This window comes from Bubalus bubalis, chromosome 6 (genome assembly GCF_019923935.1).
Source record: "Bubalus bubalis isolate 160015118507 breed Murrah chromosome 6, NDDB_SH_1, whole genome shotgun sequence".
Taxonomy (NCBI): Eukaryota; Metazoa; Chordata; class Mammalia; order Artiodactyla; family Bovidae; genus Bubalus; species Bubalus bubalis.
Genome location: NC_059162.1, coordinates 83,766,828 through 83,780,644, shown reverse-complemented (window position 1 = coordinate 83,780,644; position 13,817 = coordinate 83,766,828). Strand labels below are relative to the sequence as shown.

Genomic DNA, 13,817 nt, shown 5'->3' with positions numbered 1-13,817 from the left:
CCCGTGTTTTTCTCATCACTCTTCATTGCCTTCCCCTGACAAATAATTAGACAACAGTAACATACAATTAACATAAAAACTTGAAGAGCCCATTCTTTCTCTCAGGTCCTGCAATGCCTCAGGGTTATAATTATGTCATTATCTCACAGTGCAGAGTGAGGCAGAGTAGGTGTTTAAGGATTGGGCTGAATTAGTATGACTTTAATTATAACATACCCTGGAAATGGCTTTTCTTACCAAATCCCTATCATTGGCATATGAATATATACTTTGCCAGTTTCTCATAAAAGTAGAGTATAAATAGAATAAGTCCGATAACCTATGGCTGATTATTTAAACTATGTTTGCTTTATAGATAAACTGGAGTTTGCTATCCTCGAGGTTTTTCCTGAGATTGGTTCTGTGCGGCCCTGGGAAGAGGAATTGGATGGAGGGACGCTCCCTTTAAGTATTCTAATGAAAGACAAAATCCAAACCTCCAAATAGATAAGATATGATAATTCTCATTAGCAGCCAACACTATTGACGCTCATTCAGCGCACTCAGACTATGATCAGGGACTGCACTCTAAAGAGCCTCCTGATTTCTTGCAGAACTGTGTGAGATTCTCTATCAGATAGCTTCTTCAGGACCAACAGTCTCCCATTGTCTCTGCATTTTCAGTTAACAAGGAGGAAGGTCGGTCGTGGTTGTCCAGAGACACGGTTGGTGGCCTTCCTAATAGCCATCAAAGCCCTTCCTCCCTGCTAACAGATGCCCAGCCAGATACCTGGTTCAGGTATCAGACAGGCAGCCCAGGAAGGGTTGTGGTGACCTGTCCTCTTTGCCAGTGACAGGTCTAGAGGTGCATGTGGGACCTAGTTTTAATCAAGGAGACATAAGGGTAAGATGGCAGGAGTGGACAGGAGGCTTCTGGGAATGATTTCTTTCCTGATATGAGAGGCAGTGCTGTGAGCAAGAGCCCCTCTGACCGTGCCCTTCCTCTTGAAGAGATGCTGACCTTTAAACAAGTGATGCTTAGAATTTTAGCAGCTATCTGGGAACGGCCTGTAAAAGGTAAAACTTCCACTAGAAGCAACACTTGCTAGGAGAAATCAAAACTGGCTTGTATTTTTATCACAGCTGGTTCTAAACAGTAGAATCTGATGGAACCTGATGAAGGACAGTCAACTTTGAAGGACTCCAGGAATCAGGTACCCATAGGACTGAAAGGAAGACCCTTTGCTAACCAAAGAACATTCATACTGACAAATCCTGGATAGACTAGCCAGTTTACTCTACTCTATCCAGAGTACTAGTTTCTATCCTTGGTTAGCCTAACCACTATGAACCACTCCTTCTCATTTAGCTCTTAAAACCCCTGATGGGAGCGAATGGGATGAATTGAGAGGGTAGTTTTGAAACATATAATTATCATGTGTAAACCAGATAGCTAGTGGGAAATTGCTGTTTAACACAGGGAGCTCCGCTAGGTGACATGATGACCTAGAGGGGTGGGGAGGGGCAGGGGAGAGATGCTTGAGAGGGAGGAGATATATGTATACTTGTGACTGATTCACATTGTTGTACAAGAGACACCAACACAGCATTGTAAAGCAATTATGTTGTTCAGTCGCTAAGTCACGTCCTACTCTTTGCAACCCCATTGACTGAAGTACACCAGGCTTCCCTGTCCCTCATTATCTCTCAGAGTTGGCCCGAGTTGATGTCCATTGAGCTGATGATGCTATGCAATCATCTCATCCTCCGATGCCCTCTTCTCCTTTTACCTTCAGTCTTTTCCAGCATCAGGATCTTTTCCAATGAGTCGGCTGTTAATATCAGGTGGCCAAAGTATTGGAGCTTCAGCTTCAGCATCAGTCCTTTCAATGAGTATTCAGGGTTAATTTCCTTTGGGATTGACTGGTTGGATCTCCTATACTCCAATTAAAAATAAACTAAAAAAAAAAAAAAAAAACAAACCTGAGTTGTCCCCCTTAAGAAACTTCTCAGTGAATTTCTTCAAGGATCTATGTCCCCTCGACTATTAATTTAATGAACTTGCCTTTAAAAGTAAAGGCAAAAACTCAGGGAGGATCTGGTTTTTTATGCTCAGAAGACCATGGAGGAGCATGTGATTCTCCAGTTGGTCACCTCGTACTGTTGCTGTGAAGTGAAAGTCGCTCAGTGGTGTCCGACTCTTTGTGACCCCATGGACTATACGGTCCATGGAATTCTCCAGGCCAGAATACTGGAGTGGGTAGCTTTGCCTTCTCCAAACTGTTGCTGAACTAACCCTAAAACCACTCACCGCTATATACCTCTTGCTAAGTGAACCTTAAATATGTTATTTTATGCTGAGGATCAACAAACTGCAGCCCATGGGCAATAAATAAAGCTTTATTGGGACACAGCTGTGCTTCTGTGTTCACATACTATCTCTGACTACTTTTGTGCTATACCTGCAGAGCTGAAAGTTTGCCCCAGAGACAGCTGGGCCTCTTAGCCTATTTACTGCTACTGCTGCTAAGTCACTTCAGTCGTGTCTGACTCTGTGCGACCCCATAGACGGCAGCCCACTAGGCTCCCCAGTCCCTGGGATTCTCCAGGCAAGAACACTGGAGTGGGTTGCCATTGCCTTCTCCAATGCATGAAAGTGAAAAGTGAAAGTGAAGTCGCTCGGTCGTGTCTGACTCCTAGCAACCCCATGGACTGCAGCCTACCAGGCTCCTCCATCCATGGGATTTTCCAGGCAAGAGTACTGAAGTGGGTTGCCATTGCCTTCTCCCAAGCCTATTTACTAGTTGGCCCTTAACAGAAAAAGTTTGCTCACCTCAGTTTTAATAGGTGAATTGTCTGTCACATCACATTGAAATGTGGAAATAATACAGTTCTATTTGGGCTAGTTTTTCCTTTTCCTGTGTCTTCCCAGGAAACGCCCAGTCTGATTCTTCTTGCAAGCACTGCCTGGTGGACCATGGATGGAATCCAATACCTACTCAACCTATAATCTCATACAACTGACCTTACCACTGTGCAGTCACCCCAGCTCTTTTTTGAAGTCTGTGCTCGAGCCCTGCCCTTTCTCAATAGGACTAGCTCAGGTAATCTGGAACATTCTTATAGCATTACCCTTCCCCCTGGCTAGCTTCCATTCATCTTTTCTAGCTTAGCTCAAAGGCCATTCCTTCAAGAAAAGATTCTCTGACTCACCAAATAGACCAAATATTTTATGGTCTCAGTTCAGTTCAGTTCAGTTCAGTTGCTCAGTCGTGTCCGACTCTTCGAGACCCCATGAATCGCAGCACGCCAGGCCTCCCTGTCCATCACCAACTTCCGGAGTTCACTCAGACTATGTCCATCGAGGCAGTGATGCCATCCAGCCATCTCATCCTCTGTCGTCCCCTTCTCCTCCTGCCCCCAATCCCTCCCAGCATCAGAGCATAGGGTGCTAAATTTCTTTATCAGAGCACTTATCAAAAAATGCAATAAGGCATTCATTGTGCAATTAGTTTTCATTCTCTCCACACCCCCCCCTTTTTTTTAACATGAAAAAAGGGTTTTATTTGAAGGGGAACAGGACTCTAGTTGGGCTTCCCAGGTGGCACTAGTGATAAAGAATCTGCCTGCCAATGCAGGAGATATAAGAGACTTGGGTTCCATCCCTGGGTTGGGAAGATCCCCCGGAAGAGGGCATGGCAACCCACTCCAGTATTCTTGCCTAGAGAATCCCCATGGACAGAGGAGCCTAGCGGGCTACAGTCCATAAGGTCACAGAGTTAGACACAACTGAAGCGACTTAGCACACACACAGGACTCTAGTCAAGTAAGTTGTCAACTGACTGCTCTGATTCTGCCTTCTGCCCTGGGGCCAAACCTGCAGCAGGAGCTGCAGATCGTGGGCAGTGAAGACAGCCACAGCCCTGCCAGTGGGCACGTTGGCCAGCTTGCTGACGCCCTGGGAAATGATGTCCTCAATGTTTTTTCCGTTCAGCTCACTGATGATCTTGTTGAGCCATCAGTGCCCATGCGATCAAGGATCTTCTTGATGTCCTTCCTTAGTGGTGGGAGAGGAATTGCCGGCGAGGACAGCCAGCAGGAAGGAGGCGACATGGCGCATCGTGGCGGCAGCAGGGAAGCCCCTCATACGGGACCTCTCCCTTCCTTTTTAGAATAAAAGCTCAATAAGAACAGGAACCATCTGCGTTGTTTTTCTTTATCCTTAGTACCTAGAATTTTACCTTATATGTAAAACACATGCTGCTGCTGAGTCACTTCAGTCGTGTCCGACTCTGTGCGACCCCATAGACGGCAGCCCACCAGGCTCCCCCGTCCCTGGGATTCTCCAGGCAAGAACACTGGAGTGGGTTGCCATTTCCTTCTCCAATGTATGAAAGTGAAAAGTGAAAGGGAAGTCGCTCAGTCGTGTCCGACCCTCAACAACCCCATGGACTGCAGCCTTCCAGGCTCCTCCATCCATGGGATTTTCCAGGCAAGAGTACTGGAGTGGTGTGCCATTGCCTTCTCCATAAAACACATGAAGTAGATACTAATAGTTTAATGAGGAATACGCTAGCAAAACAAATAGTACCAATTTTATATTGAAGCATGTGAAGTCCTATGTCCTTTACTGGACCATGTCTATTTTCCAGAAAGATAGAAATGACCCCAATGTGTTAGGCTGGTGTGTGTTATGTGAATCTGAGAGTATCCTGATAAGTGTGCCAAGATCTGGCACCCTGCCATCCAAACCCAGCCAGCGTGCTCTTTGTTTTTCTGCTGTGACATGTCAATTGCCCAAACCATCCACCAGATTCGCTTACACTTGTATATGTCAACCTCTGCTCACCACGGAGGCAGCTGTTCACCCCACCAGCTAGGTGCCCTCCACAGGCTATTCCACCTTCCCTTTCTTATCTGTAAAATGAGGACACAGTGCGTAGATTAGAGACGTCCCTTCCCATTGTGAAGAGGATGTGTAAACTGCTGCCTAAACCCAGACGTCATCGCAGAAATAGGGAGGTAAAGGGGAAATACCTTGAGAAGGAAAAAGTGGTCCCAAAAATTCGACTAGCAGAATCCACAGAATATTTACCTGGAAGAGTTTCAAACCTAGAGACTGCATTACATTCCTTTTATCTTTTTTTTTTTTTTTTTTAAGAATCTGTTTCCTGCTAATCTTATTTCTGGTTTCTGTGTAAGAGCCTAGGGAAGAGTAGCTTAGGACCACTAAGTGGTTGTTCCTATCCATTCAGTCACCTGAGCATTGGGACCTGTAGACCAGTAGACCAGTCCACAGTGGTGGCTGAGGACTCCCATCTTCTACAGGACCTGCTGGGCAGGCACAGAGAGACCCATCTGTGACCTCAGGTGGAGTAGTCATGAACTTGGGAGCTGGAGTGGTCCGTGCACCCTGATGTTCTTCCTTATGGCCTTCTCAGCATGTACTACTCATTCTTTTCTGTCTCTCCAGCCCTCGTATAGAAGCAGAGATGAGGTGTGACCTCCCATAGGTGTGTACCCAGGTTGGTACCACGTGCATGCAGAACTTACCGGGCAGCATCCATCTCCTCAGACCCACTGAGTGAGCTTCCTTCTTGCTGCAAGGATGTCAGTGTCCACAAGGCACAGAGGAGAATCTGTGTACAGAGCACAGTGGCTGGTGGGTTAACACACAACACCTCCATGAGAGGCTGGTTGTCAGCCCTGGGATCGGTGACCACCAGAAGAAGCAGCCCCTGGAAGCTGCCAGGGTTTGGTCAGTGAAGGTTCTGGGAGTGAAGCGGGCAGCAGGAGGAGTGGCTGCCGTGGCAGCAGCAAACTTCAGCACAGCCCTCTGGCCTGTGTTCCTGAAGGATGTGACACTGGTCAGCTGGTTTTTAAACAAGATGGCACAAGCCATCTGCAGAAGCTTCTCCCAGGCCCCCTTCAGATCTAGAATGTAGACGTCATCCCTTTTCCTTTAGTAGATGCACTGTTCCATTTGAAGTCACAGTTGGTGCCACCTAAGTGGGTTCCTGCTGCTTGGAATTTGAGGACATCCTCCCCCTTCATTTGTAGGACATCAAGAGCTCTGGACATTGTGAACATTTCCCTTTAAGTTATACCAAGAACCCAGGACAATTCTGTATGGACTGCTCTCTGGATAAGTGAGCAAAGACTGCATTAGCTTTCATTGCTTGTGTGCTAAGTTGCTTCAGTCTTGTCCAACTCTTTGCAACCCCATGGACTGTAGTCTGCCAGGCCCCTCTGTCCATGGGATTCTCCAGGCAAGAAAACTGGAATGGGTTGCCATGCCCTCCTTCAGGGGATCTTCCCGACCTAGAACCTGTGTCTCTTATGTCTCCTGCATTGGTAGACAGGTTCTTTACCACTAGGGCCACCTGGGAAGCCCTATCTTTCATTAGCAAGTCTGAAGTTTTTTTCATCCATCAAAAGGAATGGGCTCTTGAGAGCAACAATGGATCTAGAAAAAAAAAGTCACTTTCAGTTATAACATTGTTTCATTTAGCCTAAGGCAAAGTTTCTATCTCACTCCCAATTTAAAATTTCTGCTCTTCCCGACATCTCTGGATTTGCAAACCTCAATACAGTTCTGAGTCACTGGCAGGAATCTTCAATGGGGAGTGAGAAGTGTGATGTCTGGGTGTGTTCTCCTTGCTTCTACTAGTTCTCCAGATTTGGGGTAAAGAGAAGGGAAGAGGAAGAGAGAAACATCCTTCCTTAGTGCTGCGGCTGCTGTTTTACATCTCCCAGGCCCCTCCTGCTTGTCTCTGGAGACTTCCACACCCTGGTCTTCGACTGGTTGTGTGGATTAATAGGAGGCACCCAGATAACTACATACTGTGCAGCCCCTGATATTTGTGTGACACACAACACAGCTGATGTCCTGCCTTTCTCCACTCTCAGCTTTTGCAGTCACTCTACCACCATTTTCTGCTAGTGTGACCTTCAAGGAGCTTTAGGTCCAGTTACCTTCAAAATGTCTTTTTGGCCTGTGGGAAACTGAGGTCTCCCTTCCATCCTAAATAGCATCATTGGTCATTGGCATCATTGGCAAGTCAAGTATTCACCTTAAACTTATATTGTGCTGTATGTTCGCCTTAACTTATACTGTGCTGTATGTCAATTGTATCGTAATAAAACTGGGGGAAAAAAAGGGGGGGAGCCCATTTTGTTCGGATTCTCCGAGGAGATATGGGAACTGGGAGGAGGAGGAAGAGACTTGACCTACACAATCTTATGAAATTGGAGGGTTAGTACTTATTATTGCTATGATTGCTATTACTATTACTACTGTGAGTAATTTTATTTTCAAAAGAGGAAACTGAGGCTTACACAGAGTAAGAGATCCGTCAGTGGTAAAGCCAGAATCAACTCAGGACTTCTAGAACCTTGGAAGAAACTGAATGTAAGAAAGAAAGTTAGAAAGCAAGGAACTCGGAGTCAGGCAAGGAGAAGGTGTGCCCTGGAAGTGAAAGGATGAAAAGGGAAGAGAAAACCTCTCTGGGTTTCCAATTCAATCCCTTTTGTTCTCAGAGAGGCCTGGGAAGATGATCACCAACTTCCCTCACTGGATGAGTGAAGTGTAATAAATATGTGCTTTTCCGTTTTGTACAAATGTGAAGTTGTTTCCAAAATTAGCCCTGTCCAACTGTTAAAATCCCCAAGTTCCCAAACTCTCTCAACAGGAAGCAAGCAGTGGACATCCAGATGTTTCTCCTCCCAGTGTTTGTCTGTGTAATGTTTACATTTATCTTTTTCTTGTCAAATCATGACTTTATGAAATGCGTTATTGTGAGGATTGGTCATATGCACAAAAGTCCTAGGAAGGGGAAGTGAGGGCAGCATGGCTACAGGGTGACACGTAGCTCTTTAGCCAAGGCTCCAGCTCAGAAAGCCGTTTCAGAGAGCCATACTTCCAGCAAACACTCAGACTGAAGGAATTCACCAAGTATGGGACCCAGCTAAGACTCTTCTTTTTCTTAATGAAGAAAGTTAGCACAGGGAACAATCCTGATGAACTGCCCTTTGTGTGAAGGAAGGAAAAGAATCTGCCTGCCAATAATGCAATCTACTGAAGGCTGTGAATACCAAAAGATGTCTTTCTACAGGAGAAGTGGTGAATGGAAGATGGGATGGTGAATAGTCAGTGGCTGTCACCTTGGGTGTCATTAGATACCTCTTACCCTGTGCCAGGACTGGGCTATGAAAAGTCAGTGCTTTGCATTCACTGCCTTTGCTAATCCTCAGAATAATCCTAGGAAGGAAGTTCTCTCCACTCCCTATTCCCCCATCCCCCAGTGCTCTGTTTATAGATAAGGAAACTGAAACTCAAGAGGGGTTAAGATGTTACACATTTAGTAAGTGGCTGGCTGAGCTGGGAATCCAACCTAGGCCTCAGTTCAAAGAGACTATACATTTGATTTACCAATATACTGTGAATGCAATGGACATAATTCTATTTTTTTTTTTTAAAGGGTTCACTGAATATACTATGGTAATTATTTCATGATGTGTGTAAGTCAAATGATCATGCTGTTCACCTTAAACTTATACTGTGCTGTATGTCAATTGTATCTTAATAAAACTGGGGAAAAAAGGGGGGGGGAACCATTTTGTTCGGATTCTCCAAGGAGATATGGGATTTTGCCTCAGACCAGAGGCAACACCAGAACTGCCTGTTTTTCTCTCTTAAAACTAAAAACTGAAAAAACTCTGAGTTTTAATGAATTTTAATGAGTTTTATTTCTCTTCCATCCTCCATGGCAGTTATTTTGCCTAGGTAGTGGGGTCACTGATGCAGGGAAATATTGAAGGCAGGAGGAGATAGGGATGACAGAGATGAGATGGTTGGATGGCATCACCATGTCAATGGACATGAGTTGGGCATGAGTTGGTGATGGACAGGGAAGCCTGGTGTGCTGCAGTCCATGGGGTCACAAAGAGTCAGACACTACTGAGCGACTGAACTGAGTGGGGTCAATTTTTAAAAAAATATTTTAATTATTTGGTTGCACCAGGTCTTAGTTGGCATGGAGAATCTTCTATCTTCATTGTAGCATGCGAGATCTTTTAGTTGCGGCATGTGGGGTCTAGTACCCCAACCAGGGGTTGAAACCCAGGCCCCCTGCTTGGAATCTTAGCCCCTGGACCACCAAGGAAGTCCCTGGGGCACATTTGATCACTTTTCTTGTCTTGCTTTTCAGCTGGTATTATTTCATTCTTTCTTTGAATCCCAGAGAAAAATATGAAAGTGCATACCTGACAGGTCACAGTGGTTAACAATGAAAAAAAACAAACAAAATAAAACAAAAAAAAAACAGCTATAGGATTGGATCCTAGAAAACTTTCTCCTTCCAGGTAACTGGTGACATAAGAAATAACTTATCAGACTTTCAAATGATACCACACTTGATTATTTGATCTTCTTTCCTCCCCTGTAATTATTTGTTGTTGTTGTTCAGTTGCTCACTCATGTCCAACCCCTTGTGACCCCATGGACCGCAGCATACCAGGCTTCCCTGTCCTTCACTATCTCCCGGAGTTTGCTCAGACTCATGTCCACTGGGGTTGATCATGCCATCCAACCATCTCATCCTCTGTTGCCCCCTGGCCCTCATGCCCTCAATGTTTCCCAGCATCAGGATCTTTTCCAGTGAGTCAGCTCTTCACATCAGGTGGTCAAAATATTGGAGCTTCAGCTTCACCATCAGCATTCATAAGTATGATCTTAGACAAACCTTCTTGTTCTTTGTCCTACTATTAAAGAGAGGGAAGGAAGAAAAAACAAAGATAAGTAAGGCCAACTTTATTTGGATCTGTTATATCTCATTAGCAACTTTATGGTTTGGGTCTAGAGTAGTATGTAGTACAGATAAGGCATTTGCCTTTTTTTTTTTTTTAACTGAATGTTTAATTGCTTTGTCCTCTTTGGCCTCATTAGAGAAAGGCCTATATCCTCCATAAACGTACTATATGTAAGAATGGACATCGACAAAAGTGAAACATCTGCTCGCCAGATCTGCCCCCAAGTCTTCCTCTTAAGCACCAGGGGAAGCATCTCAAGTCAGTCTTCAGTTTGAGTTTGCAGGAATGCTGCAGAGTCCTCTGCAGTGTCTTTGCCTCTCACCTTTCCTGGGATTTTATAGGGGACTTTGAAGTCCCTCTGAACAAATAGGGTCTCTGTGTTTCACTTATTGCTGAGCCAACCCTGGGGCCTTGGTTCCATCAGCTCCTTATTAAGTGTTTAGAAATTTCAGTTTCCACCTTTTGGTCTTGCTTGCTTTGCAAACATCTGGAGAGAATTAGCTCCCAGGCCTTTGTAACATACCCATTTTGTGGTCCTAGGGAGAGTTGTGGGCTAGGGGATGTTGTTGCCCTTAACGAGTTTTCTTTACGGTGTTTCACTGTAAAAGGTACCCTCATTAACATTAACAGACAAAGAGAAAGTGGGGCTGTTCCACCTCTCTTTAGCTCTTGCCTTCCTGACTCTGTGTGAGCCCTTCATGTTGAAAAGGAAAGAATAAGTACGAAAACAGGAATGAAATACAAGATAATAGAGTACACCATAAGAACAATAATAGCAACAATAATGTCCAGTCACTTGCAATAGTAGAACTCTATCCCTGTATGACTTAATATGATACTGCTGGCTACATGAGCCTTTTGAGCCCTTGAAATGTGGCTGGCATATATGTGTTAAGATTTATTATAAGTATAAAACACACTTTGATTTGGAAGACTGAGTATGAAAAAGGTAAACTATCCCAATAATTTTATATAGGTTATATATTGAAATGATAACCATTCAGAGTTAAAATTAATTTTACTTGTTTATCAGACTTCCCTGGTGGTCCATTGGCAAAGAATCTGCATGCCAGTGCAGGAGACACAGGTTCGAATCTTGGTCCGGGAAGATCCCACATGCAACTAAGCCCGTGGGCCACAACTGCTGAAGCCTGTGCACTCTAGAGCCCATGCTCTGAAACAAGAGAAGCCACCACAATGAAAAATCTGTGCACTTAACTAAAGAAAGCCTGCACACAGCGACAAACACTCGACACGGCCAAAATAAAAAGTAAATAAAGAATTTTTAAAAAAAAATTTGCCTGTTTCTTTTTAGCTATTTAATGTGGCTATTAGAAATTTTAAAATTATGTCAACAGTTCATTTTTATGGTTTCCTCGTGTTTCTATTGGATAGAAGTGCACTAAAGGACAGATCAAGTATTAAGAATCACAACATTCTGAATCACAACAAACAGGAAAAGGTGGCTATCAGAAACTACCGACTGGTAAGTTTTTCTCAGTATGAAATTCTAGAATCAATTATTAAATATAGCACTTACAAGCAAACTAGAAAACAAATAGATGAATACAAGAAACTGGCTGAGTTCACTAAAAACAAGGCATACCATATCAATGTCGTTACTGTTTTGGATGAAACTGTTATACTGACAAATCTAGGGAATTATATAAACATGCCTGATTTCAACAAACTATTGGACAAAACTTCTCGTGATATCCTTGAAGACAAATTTCAGAAAGTTGTGTTGGATAATAGTCATGGGATAAATCACAATGGGCTGAATATTTGCGTTAATCTTGAAAATTTATCTATGGGAAGGTCTATAGGGGAGGTCACAAAACTTAAAAATTATTTGAATGAATATGATGGCTACCAAAATCAGTACTCAATAAAAATGCATCAGTAATGAGAATATTACATATAAGTATCATTAATGTAAAGTGCTAAGTTCATGAAATGAATTATGTAGATCCCTAGTGCCTCAGACGATAAAGAATCTGCCTGCAATCCAGGAGATACGGGTTTGATCCCTGGGTTGGGAAGATCCCCTGGAGAAGGAATGGCAACCCACTGCAGGCTTCTTGCCTGGACAATTCCATGGACAGAGGAGCCTGGCAGGCTACATATAGTCCATGAGGTCACACAAAGTGGGACATGTAGCCTGACTTGAAAATAATGCCCATGAAAAAGAATTCTTTTTTTTTTAACTAAATATGAAATATACTTGTGGAAAAATATCATATAAAGCAGTAGTCTCGCTTTTTTGTACTTAACTGGCCAAATCTAGAATATTTTGTTCCGTTCTTGGATAACTACCACGGTGCTGCTGCTGTTGAGTTGCTCAGTCATGTCCAACTCCTTGTGGCCCCGTGGACTATATGTAGCCCACCAGTCTACTCTGTCTATGGAATTTTCCAGGCAATACTGGAGTGGGTTGACATTTCCTACTCCAGGGGATCTTCTTGACCCAGGAACAGAACCCATGTCTCTTTTGTCTCCTGCCCTGGCAGTCGGGTTCTTTACCACGAAAGGGGTCTTAATGATGAGAAAACGAAGGCCACACAGGCTGACAAAAGAAGTCATGACAGCTATGCGTGATAGCTGTGCTCAACTCTATTGCTTGGAGAGCAAAGACATTATACTTTGCTACAGTTCAGTTCAGTTCAGTTGCTCAGTCGTGTCCGACTCTTTGCGACCCCATGAATCGCAGCACGCCAGGCCTCCCTGTCCATCACCAACTCCCGGTGTTCACCCAGACCCACGTCCATCGAGTCAATGATGCCATCCAGCCATCTCATTCTCTGTCGTCCCCTTCTCCTCCTGCCCCCAATCCCTCCCAGCATCAGAGTCTTTTCCAATGAGTCAACTCTTCACATGAGGTGGACAAAGTACTGGAGTTTCAGCTTCAGCATCATTCCCTCCAAAGAAATCCCAGGGCTGATCTCCTTCAGAATGGACTGTTTGGATCTCCTTGCAGTCCAAGGGACTCTCAAGAGTCTTCTCCAACACCACAATTCAAAAGCATCAATTCTTTGGTGCTAGCCTTCTTCACAGTCCAACTCTCACATCCACACATGACCACAGGAAAAACCATAGCCTTGACTAGACGGACCTTCGTTGGCAAAGTAATGTCTTTGCTTTTGAATATGCTATCTAGGTTGGTCATAACTTTCCTTCCAAGGAGTAAGCATCTTTTAATTTCATGGCTGCAGTCACCATCTGCAGTGATTTTGGAGCCCAAAAAAATAAAGTCTGACACTGTTTCCACTGTTTCCCCAACTATTTCTACAAAATACCGGCAAATCCAAGAACAATGAGTGCAAGTTACAGGAAAGATCGGACCAGACCATCATGAAGCAGAATTTTTGTAGCTATCCATGAGAGAGACTGCCATTCCCGTGGCAGCCATTAAAATTGTTTAAAGAAGATTCCTCTACACTGGAGGCAGATTGAAGTAAGTGAGATCTTTAAATTTCCAATTTTAAAATTGGAAATCTTATTAGTATAAGGAGTCTTCAAACACTCTACAAGTTTCTGCTTTCATAAAATCAAGCTAGGCATCATCTGGGAGTTTCTTTAAAATGATGAAGCATGAGAAATTACACTATCAGGAGACCTGGTACATGCTGGCTCTGTATGTGTGTTTGGGTGTCGGGGTGAAGTGAATCCCTTCTTTGTAGGGTTTGGCAGTTTCTGTGGTATAAATGCTCCTACTACAGCAAATTTTAAGCCACCCATCATTTAATGACTGGATCACAAATTTCCTAAAAATTTAACAGGGCTTTCACAGCCAGTCATTGGATAAACTGGCTGGCTCCAGTTCTCTCCTGTTAGCCCATCACCTAGCAGTCAGAATGTGGTGTCAACAATCAATCAATCAATCAAATATTTGGGTTTAAGTATTTGATTTTTCATGTTTGCTATGGGTCACACACTATGAAAGATGTTAATATGTAACATGTTTTTTTTTTCCCCTCAAAGAATTTATGGACAGATAGGGAAGGGAATGGTTTTCAGGGGACAAAAAT

General features: G+C 43.8%; 2 pseudogenes; both read right to left on the bottom strand.

Moving 5' to 3' along the window:
* Positions 1 to 3,797: 3,797 nt before the first annotated feature.
* Positions 3,798 to 4,243, bottom strand: LOC102395632 (annotated as a pseudogene).
* A 1,183-nt stretch (positions 4,244 to 5,426) lies between these two features.
* On the bottom strand, positions 5,427 to 6,197 carry LOC102395950 (annotated as a pseudogene).
* Between the last annotated feature and the right edge of the window lie 7,620 nt (positions 6,198 to 13,817).